Below are 11,463 nucleotides of genomic sequence, written 5' to 3'. Positions count from 1 at the left end.
TCTCCATTCTCTCTCTCGCATTGATTATTCTGATCCAAACCGTTTGGCGAAGGCGCGGAGAGTGCATGAGCCGAAGCATTGCCAGTCACGACTAACCGATTCATGATTTATTAGAGATTTAATTATCGAATGGCGAATTCCGAAATAATCGCATTAATACATTCGGCAGGCAATTATACGATAATAATATTAAAATAGCGGGCCAAATCGGCTGCCAGGCCACCGGGAATTGTCCCGGTTCTCCCGATGGCCAGTCCACGCCTGATTTCCCTAGACATGCAGAACGTGCAGGGTTCATATATTGTCTTTTTGCGGCTTCACACATATTCACAGACACTAGTCCATATCGCATTTTGATTTAAGTGAACTGACCTACTTTTGATTTATTCGTCCAAAATGTGGCATATTCCGTCCGCGTTAGGCTAGGAATTCCGTTTTTATGACTGGATTCTACAAACCAGTCTGTGTTTTCTGCATAGCGGAAATTATAGAGCCGTATGTCTCCGAGTAGTCAGTGCAATTTGGGGAAAAAATCTGTATGTGGATGTGTGTAAATATTCAAATGTAATCCCCTTTGTAATCTTTAACATTTTCATAAGTAACTGTAATTTAATTACACATTTTTTCTTAGTAACTGTAACTGATTACAGTTACATTTATTTTGTAATTAAATTACGTAACACCGTTACATGTAACTAGTTACTCCCCAACACTGGTAGGCCGACACAGAAGGCTAGTTCACCTAGCGTTCCCTCAGGAACTTCTAATGGGTTTTATGTGGCATATTCCGTCCGCGTTAGGCTAGGAATTCCGTTTTTATGACTGGATTCTACAAACCAGTCTGTGTTTTCTGCATAGCGGAAATTATAGAGCCGTATGTCTCTGAGTAGTCAGTGCAATTTGGGGAAAAAATCTGTATGTGGATGTGTGTAAATATTAAAATGTAATCCCCTTTGTAATCTTTAACATTTTCATAAGTAACTGTAATTTAATTACACATTTTTTCTTAGTAACTGTAACTGATTACAGTTACATTTATTTTGTAATTAAATTACGTAACACCGTTACATGTAACTAGTTACTCCCCAACACTGGTAGGCCGACACAGAAGGCTAGTTCACCTAGCGTTCCCTCAGGAACTTCTAATGGGTTTTTAGAGCAGTGGTTTTGAATTTGTGAGTAAAATAAAGTTTGTGGTTAACATGACTTTAAAAGACTTTCCCGTTTCATTCTAGAACATCAATTACACACAGTCCACAAGATGTGGTTCTCGAAACCACGATGTGCTTTAAAACAGAAGTTCTTAACAAGTAGCTTGTGCTATACGTACTTGATGAATCAATTTGTTGCATCTTGTTATATACTTATGTTTATATATATATATATATATATATATACACACAGTGCCATGAAATGGTTTTGGCCCCCTTCCTGTTTTTTTTGTTTAGTTTTGTTTTGCATATTTGTCGCACTTAAAAGATTCAGATCATCAAACAAATTTTAATATTACACAAAGATAATGCAAGAAAATACAAAATGCATTTTTTAAATGTTGATTTAATTCTGTTTCATTTCATTTCATTCTCAAAGTGGGAAAAAAGCTGTCCAAACCTACCTGGCCCTAGGTGAAAAATGAATTGCCCACTCCTGTTAAATCATGAAAGAACTGTGATTAACCACATTATTTTAGAAAGCTGAGTTAAATTTCACAAGCCACACCCATGCCTGTTTACTGCCAGACCTGTTGAATCAAGAAATCACTTAAATAGAACCTGTCTGAAAAAAAAAGTGAAGCATGCTTAAAGAGCAACACATCATGCTGTGATCTAAAGACAGTCAAGAACAGATGCCGTGATCTAAAGACAGTCAAGAACAGATGAGAAACAAAATAGTTGACATGCATCTGTCTGGAAAGTGTTATAAAGCCATTTCTAAGGCTTTGGGACTCCAGGGAACCACGGTCAGAGCCATTATCCGAAAATGGAGAAAACTTGGAACAGTGGTGAACCTTCCCAGGAGCGGCCGGCCAACCAAAATTACTCCAAGAGCGCAACGACGACTCATCCAAGAGGTCATAAAAGAATCCAGAATAACAACCAAAGAACTGCAGTCCTCACTTGCCTCAATTATGGTCAGTGTTCATGATTCAACAATAAGAAAGAGACTGGGCAAAAACGGCATCCATGGGAGAGTTCCAAGGCAAAAGCCACTGCTGACCAAAAAGAACACAAAGGATCGTCTCACATTTGCGAAAATATATTGATTATCCCCAAGACTTTTGGGCAAATATTCAGTGGACTAATGCGACAAAAGTTTAACTTTTTGGAAGGGACACACACCGTTACATCTGGCGTAAAACCAACACAGCATTTCATAAATGGTGGTAGTGTGATGGTCTGGGGGTGCTTTGCAGCTTCAGGACCTGGACGACTTGCCATAATTTATGGAACCTTGAATTCTGCACTCTATCAGAAAATCCTGAAGGAGAATGTCCAGCCATCAGTTTGTGACCTCATGCACTTTTGAGTTATGCAGCAGGACAATGATCCCAAACACACCAGCAAGTCCACATCTGAATGGCTCAAGAAAAACTAAATTAAGGTTTTGGAGTGGCCAAATCAAAGTCCGGACTTAAATCCGAATGAGATGCTGTTGGCATGACCTTAAACAGTCCATTCATGCTTGAAAACCCTACAATATGGCTGAATTAAAACAATTCTGCAAAGAAAAGTGGGGGGTTCAAATGTTTGAGGAAGTGAGATTTCTTATTAACTTTAAGAACTTAACCAAGGCTACAATCATTTGATCAGAATGCAGCAAATACAGTAATATTTTAAATGTGTGTGTGTGTGTGTGTGTGTGTGTGTATATATATATATATATATATATATTATATTACAATTTAAAAGAACGGTTTTCTATTTTAATATATTGTAAAATGTAATTTATTCCTGTGACGCAAAGCTGAATTTTCAGCATCATTACTCCAGTCTTCAGTGTCACACGATCTTCAGAAATGAATCAGTTCACAGACTGGTCTGCATAAAATGATTATTTATGATTATTATTATTATTATTATTATGTAGAAATTCACAAATGTTAAAATGTGCATTTTTTTGTTTTTTTTTCATTGAGTTACTGATGCCATTGTAAATGTGCTATTTCTTAATTATGTCCACGAGTGAACCTATCCAATAATAGGAGGATTACTGAGATAAACTGAGTAGCATTTGTCTTGTCATGTGATCTCAACATGACGGTTCCCACGTGGAGACGTGCCCCGTCAAATAATATAGTAATGTTCAATAGCACTATTAATTTATTTATGAATAAAACTTTGTAATGAGGGGAAAACTGACTTAAGCCTATGTACTATATAAACATCTAACAGATTTTGGATTTGTTGGGGATCAAGGCTGTCAGTAAAGCGTGTGGGTTAATACAAAGAGCGATCCAGCTGACATGTGTCGCAGCTCCAGGTGTTTCTTTGATTCATGTTCGACGTATCAAATGTGCTGTTTGTTTTTGCAGGCATCATGATTCAGATTGTATTGCCGGTCTGAGGCGCGTGAAATGCAGGAGTGCCACCTAAAGGCAGCCGGAGGTAGAGCGCACTGCTGCTGCCACCTCTTTATTCTGTGGACGTTAGAGTGAGTGGGTGGTGTGTGTACTGACAGAGAAAGCAGATGTTCACTGCTTTTGGAAGACACACAAAGTACTCAGAGAGAGAGAGAGAGATGGGTGAAGAGAGAGGGAGACGAATCAATGAAGATGTTATAAAAAAGAGTAGAACCTTTTTATGATGGATTTCCGTTAAGCCGCAGGTGAAAATGAGAAAGTATGCCACTGATACACCGTCTCTTTACATCTGCACAGACTCATCACAACCCTGAATGGAAGAAAAGAAAAACAGAAACAAAACAAGAGGGGAAAAGACAAAGATATCATAGGAAATTCAGTGCAATTTCCATGACCTCATTCAAGGTAAAACAGGACAGAGATTTAAAGTAATACTGACTTATTACCTCTCGCACCACTATATACACTTTTAGGCAATATACAGCTCAGTTATAAAACAGAAACGTCTAGTCCTGGATGCGGTTTTTCATCTTTGCTCATGGGGATTCATATGGCATTCAAGTGAAGTCAGAATGATCATTTATAGGTTGAGTGCACAAAAACGCCCCTATAAAGTCATAATTACCAGTGGGAAACTCGTTGCTTTCTTTAAAGGCATGAATGGAAGTTGCAATCATCTTTTCTTCCTTATTGGGACGTATATCTGAGTGAAATGGCTTCTTGAATGAAAAAAAAAAATGTTGGACAAGAATTGATTTTGTCCATTGGATCGTTGACGATTGCTAATTGGTTGCTGGAGGGCAGAGGTTATATATTAATGTATCAGATAAATATGTATCAGATGTACTAGTAATAATGATCTGATAAATAATTTAAAATAAACACTACAATATTCTATAAACCACCCCAATGAGTTGGGAGTATGTTGAATAAACTTACTGTGCAATTTAGTGTGTACACATTTTGTGTGCTGTTAATGAAAATCAGTGACTGATAAAATACTACTCATTTATGTTGACAAAGAGGTGTGCAACGAAACTACATATCACACCATAAAATAAAAACCAATTACACACCAAATGTGCATGCTTTGCTCTTCATTATGTTGCATTAAGACTAAAAAAGCTTAATGTCTGTGTCAGGAATAAAGAACAGGGCGAATTATCCAGTGTAACGGATCACATTATAGTAGTTATGTTATTGTTAGCTAAAACGAATACTATTAAGAATCATGGTAACACTTTACTATAAGGTTCCATTAGTTAATGTTAGTTAATGTATTGACTAACATTAACAAACAATGAACAATACATTACAGTATTTTATTATTTTTTTCAAGTTACATCATTCGTCGTTCATTGTTAGTTCATGTTAATTCACAGTGCATTAACTAATGTTAACAAGCACACTTTTTGATTTTAATAATGCATTAGTAAATGCTGAGATTAGCATCAACTAAGATTAAAAAATGCTGTAGAATTATTGTTCATTCTTAGTTCATGTTAACTGAAGTAGTTCTAACCAATGCAAACTAATGACCCTTATTGTAAATTGTTACCAGAATCATTTTTGGTAATTGAAATAAGGCTAAACTAAAATACAATATAAATATTAGATGAAAACCTTAAAGGGTTAGTTCACCCAGAAATTCTGTCATTAATTACTCACCCTCATGTCGTTCTAAACCCGTAAGACCTCTGTTTATCTTCGGAACACAAATTAAGATATTTTTGATATATTCTGAGTGCTCTCTGACCCTCCCATAGACAGCAATGTAATAACCACGATCAAGGTCCAGAAACGTAGCAAGGAGATCAGTAAAATAATCCATGTGACATCAGGGGTTCAACTGTAATTTTACGAAGCTACGAGAATACTTTTTGTATGCAAAGAAAGCAAAAATAACAACTTTATTCAACAATTCGTCTCCTCCGTGTCACCCTGGTGCCATTTTGGAGAGTATCCACTGAATGTAAACAGCGTATGCTATTCTGTGTCAGCTGCGTCACTCGGATACATTGTTTTCGTTCAAATCAAAGCGTAAGCAACGTAGAAAACGCAGTGACACAGCTGACACAGAATAGCATACGCTGTTTACATTCAGTGGATACCCTCCAAAATGGCACCAGGGTGACACAGAGGAGATGAATTGTTGAATAAAGTTATTATTTTTGCTTTCTTTGCATACAAAAAGTATTCTTGTAGCTTCTTAAAATTACGAACCCCTGATGTAACATGGATTTTTTTTTACCGATTTCCTTGCTACGTTTCTGGACCTTGATCTTGTTAATTACATTGCTGTCTATGGGAGGGTCAGAGAGCTCTCAGAATTCATCAAAAATATCTTAATTTGTGTTCCGAAGATGAACGGAGGTCTTACGGGTTTAGAACGACATGAGGGTGAGTAATGACATTGAAGTAAAATCACTAAAACTGTAAAAAAAATAAAAACGAATAAAATGTTTTTTATTGTTTTTCTTTTATGTATTTCTGTAAATTATTAAAAAATATATATTAAAACAAACTAGCATTAAAATGAAAACTAAAAATAAAAGCTAATTCACAACATTAGCAAATACTACAATACAATATAAATAAATGCATCACTACATCATAATTGTGATTTCCAAACTTGTAATTCAGACCATCTAAGTGTGAATGGAATGGAATTGCAAAAAGAATGGTTGTTTTCAAAGAGGTTACCTGAACAGTCACTCCGTCTGCCATTGGTTGGATCAACGGGTAGTCCCACGCCAAACTCACACCACTCACTTTAGCTTTGGATGAGCCAAAGTTATTGTGTTGGGCTGGTTGAGATGTAGTAGCAGCAAAGGTTGTATCTTGTGCTTTTTAGTCCTGACTTTATTCATAATATTATTTACTAGTAATATATTGATTCATTTATAGACATCTGATTGGCGCAGATCCAATTTGCTCACAAATTTCAGATGGTGTTTAATGACACATTGATTCTGTATTCAAACAAGTGGTCTGCACCTCAGACATCATGAAGCGACACCATTACTGTACTTAATAATGGAGTCAGCGGTCAGACCATTCATTTATTTTTGCCCTCGACAGATTCTGAGCGTCTATCCTCTCCAATTAACTCTGACTGCTGATCAGCAAGAGACAATCCACACTGCCTTTTATGTTCCAGGGCTTCCACGAAAAACACCCACATTATACAGACTCACTCACATGCGCATGTGCTCTTCCTCACGCTTTCTTCTTATCCTTCTTCATCAGGGAGCTGGATCCATCACGTTCAATGTGAAAGAGGGCACCTATCAAATTATGGAGACGAATGTACCTGTTTGCAATCCATTATAAATGCAGAAAGAAAGAGAGACTGTGTGTGAGAGAGAGAAAAACAGGCAGAGAAAGGAAAGACATACTGTCCTTCATAAAAACACACACATTTGTTTCAGTATTCCAGTAATTCCTCCATGTACCTGCTGGTGAAATCAAATGTAAGAGAAAACTGCAAGGCCCCTGTCAAAGCACAAAAATGTAATTAATTCCATAGTTAAAAGCTCAAATGCAGTTTCATACTCTTCTGTCAATGTTACGCCTGTGGCCCATGATAATTGTCGCCAAAGTCAGCCACTACCTTTACATCTGCCAGCCAGTGTTTCAAAACGTACTTCAAAAAGTAAGTTAAGAACCTAATAAAATTACTGAATAAGGACTTTTCAAACACTTCTCCCATCTGCCATTGGTCATTTCAACAGACCGTCCCGTCCCCAAACTAACAGTTTGGTTAAACCAATGTTGCTTGGCAACACAATCACGTGTTCGAATATGTCTACCTTCATACTATATAGTATGTGAAAAAACAGTATGGCAAAAGAGTAGCATGTCCGATAGGCTACAACTGAAATAGCATACTTCCCTACTATATAATATGTGAAAAACAATATGTGACAAAAGAAGTATGTCCAAACTTACTGTACTCATAAAAGATTAGACAAAAATACCCAGATGACTACTTCCAGCAAGATTCTGAAGTGTGCACATGATGGACACTTTACGATCCTTGGAGGCTACGGGAGAGGATTTTTTTAATGGCAGTGAAGCGCACTGTAAAAAAAATTCCATAAAATGTACAGTAAAAAACCAGCAGCTGTGGTTGCTGGAATATTACCGTAAAAAATACGGTAGCAACGTTTTAGGTTTTACGGTTTTAACTTAAATTTACAGTTAAATACCATCATTTCATTAACTGATATAATGTTAATATACCTACTTATTGAAGTACTGAAATCTGTTTTGTACTTTTGTAATACACTGATAACCACCAAATGCAGGTGGTGATGAGAAAGTCACATGATGAACCAAAGCCCATCACAAGTAGCTTTTAAATAATAACATAAATAGACATATATAGTCATTCACACAAACACTAAACACCATCATGGTAACACACATGAAACTGAAATAATGCAATAAAAATTCATAACAACATTAGATGTAACACACAACCCTAATATACAAAACTGATAAGAAAAAACTAAGAAGAAACATAGTTATTTCAACAAAAAAAACATCAAATTTCAAATGTAACGCAGGGAATTCTGGGAATGTCAATTTACGGTTATTCACTGTAAATTATACAGTCTTTTTCACTTCCAAAAACGGTATACTACCGTAAAATTAATGTCCAATACAGTTCTTCACTGTATATAGTAGGGGAATTTACCGTTAACCATTTAACAGGATTTTACTGTAGCATTTTTACAGTCTTTTACCGTTAAATTCACTGTCATTTTTTACAGTGTGATACAACTGACAGGTCACATGATAAAGACAACATGGTGAGTGTATTACATTCAGATTACATTCATGCTATATAGAACATACTTTTTAGCAGTCGCAAATTAATTATCGATTGAAAATAAGCACCTACTGAAGAGAGTATGCAATTAGCTGAGTTTATATATGCCTATTTCCATACTATATAGTATGTGAAAAACAATATGGCAAAAGAATAGTATGTCTGAATTCATAGGGTGTATCGAATATCGCATACTTCGTCCCTGGATAACCTACTACAGTATTCTGGATTCTGAAGCACGTATCTGATGGATACTGTACTATCCCATGAGGCTATTGGAGAGGAAGCGATGCAACTGACACTGGAAGGTGTAACGCTTTGACTCGGACAACTAGTTAAATCCTTGAAATGAAAGAGATGGAAAACGAAGAGTTGGTGTCCCACACATTTAATGGCTGGTACACGGCAAGGCGCTCCTCTCATACATGAGAGATTAACTCTTTCTGGGCGTTACAAATAAAAGTCAAGACAAAATAATAACAAGAAGGCAGAGCGAACTTATCATCCATAGTGGTTCTCATTACACAGTCACGTAGTCCTTCTACGTCATAACCACATAGCGCACGCTATAAGTTAAGTGATCAGTCTCTTAAAGGGCACACCGCACTATAATGTGATGCATGCAAAAACATAGTTTTGGCCGTTACAGATGTCACATGACAAATGACAATATGACAAATGTAGTATGTCCGAATCACATTTATCCTACACTACACAGAATGTTATGAATGAGTTTTTGGAGTGTGCATTCGACTGACTGACTTTTAACAGTCAAGATTCAAACCAAATGTAGTACCTACTAGACAGTATGCAATTTCAGATGCAGCTAAAGTTTTGATAGCAACTTACAGTACACTTATCATGGGAATCAATGTATAAATTGCTTACTTATGAATGTCTCCGACACATGACAAATGACAATATGACAAATGTAGTATGTCCGAATCACATTTATACTACACTACACAGAATGTTATGAATGAGTTTTTGGAGTGTGCATTCGACTGACTGACTTTTAACAGTCAAGATTCAAACCAAATGTAGTACCTACTAGACAGTATGCAATTTCAGATGCAGCTAAAGTTTTGATAGCAACTTACAGTACACTTATCATGGGAATCAATGTATAAATTGCTTACTTATGAATGTCTCCGAAAGTGTTGCAACAGTAGCGCAACAAAACATAATTTCAAATTTTTACATTTGTGAGATTTCGTCAAAATTTTGCAAGCAAAAAATGGGTCAATGTCAATAGTCAATACTGTCGTGATGTACTGTAAGTAGCACAGTCACTTTCAATCCAAATAAGTTACCACATGAGCTTTTAAGTTGAACCCATTGCGAAATCTGCATGTGGAAATCTTTCGGTCTCACGCAAAATTCCCAATCGTGTGGATTCCTATTGAAATTACAGGATTTTACTGTGAAAATTCACCAAACAATATTAAATGTGACCACACCTTTATGTCACTTGGTTGGTACCTGTAGATAGCGATATTATAGTATCTTCCTGAACAATAACACATGGTTTAATGACACTGATGTATCACTAGCGCCCCCTTGTGCGCAGGCTATATGTAGTATGTATGTAGTTGTTTGTTGTGTGTGCAACAGGACCATGTGTTGCAATGCATTTACCAAGTGTTTGCATCTGCATACTTGTGACAAATTAATAAATATAAAATTAAACCGTTTAAAAATTTTGGTTCAAAAAACATTCTTGTTCAAAAAACATTCTTGTTCAAAAAACGTTTTTTTCCGAAGTTGCATTAATTGTATTTAGTGCAAAATTATACATAAGGTAAGTTAAATGCTATCAAATGCAACACTTTTAATGCTAGTTTGTTATTCAAATCAGTAGTTTAACTGAAGTTTAACTCCTCAACAACACGCAGTCTGAGTGTGATCTCGTTTCTATATGCTGAGACATTCTTGAATTATATTTCACATCGTCAACAAACAATATTGTCATATGTGTAAAAGCAGCATGGGACATCTGCACAAAGGATTGATTCAAACAACATGGAGTCTTTGAACAAGACCAAGAACACACGCCCCCCAACCCTTGAAATATGAATAAACAGATTACAAGTGAAGAAATATTGCCTCAGATAGGGTGTGCTGCATCTGCATACTTGTGACAAATTAATAAATATAAAATTAAACCGTTTAAAAATGTTGGTTCAAAAAACATTCTTGTTCAAAAAACGTTTTTTTCCGAAGTTGCATTAATTGTATTTAGTGCAAAATTATACATAAGGCAAGTTAAATGCTATCAAATGCAACACTTTTAATGCTAGTTTGTTATTCAAATCAGTAGTTTAACTGAAGTTTAACTCCTCAACAACACGCAGTCTGAGTGTGATCTCGTTTCTATATGCTGAGACATTCTTGAATTATATTTCACATCGTCAACAAACAATATTGTCATATGTGTAAAAGCAGCATGGGACATCTGCACAAAGGATTGATTCAAACAACATGGAGTCTTTGAACAAGACCAAGAACACACGCCCCCCAACCCTTGAAATATGAATAAACAGATTACAAGTGAAGAAATATTGCCTCAGATAGGGTGTGCACACAAAAAAACAAACAATTTTATCTCACTTTCCTTCTTTATACTGTGTGCATCTGTACACTGCAATCTACATATAAAGTGAGTCCCATATTTATTGCTTCACTTTTTTTTCTGTGAAAAAACATGAATTCAGGAGCTGGTGTTTTATTTCTATTGTTTTTGAGTTCATAAATTACAGTCTACTGGACTGTGCTTAAAGGCCTAAAGTGTATTTTCCATTTGTATGCCATGAATAATTCATTGTAATAAAAGGTTTTGATTGCACGCAACTGATTATATATAATGTTACATAACAATACGCACTGACACTGTGGGCTAGGTATGGCAAGCTTAAAATAAACCTTATTTTTTAGAGCGTGAGGTAACATCAGTGGCCTTTTGACCCGTGATTTGACGCACACAACCACTGTCAACGAGGGAATTAACCTCATGATTCCGCTTGACAAATGAATCAAAAATATTACT

The sequence above is a fragment of the Sinocyclocheilus grahami genome, unplaced genomic scaffold (genome assembly GCF_001515645.1).
Source record: "Sinocyclocheilus grahami isolate Dianchi unplaced genomic scaffold, SAMN03320097.WGS_v1.1 scaffold261.1, whole genome shotgun sequence".
NCBI lineage: Eukaryota > Metazoa > Chordata > Actinopteri > Cypriniformes > Cyprinidae > Sinocyclocheilus > Sinocyclocheilus grahami.
This window is presented reverse-complemented; position numbering follows the sequence as displayed.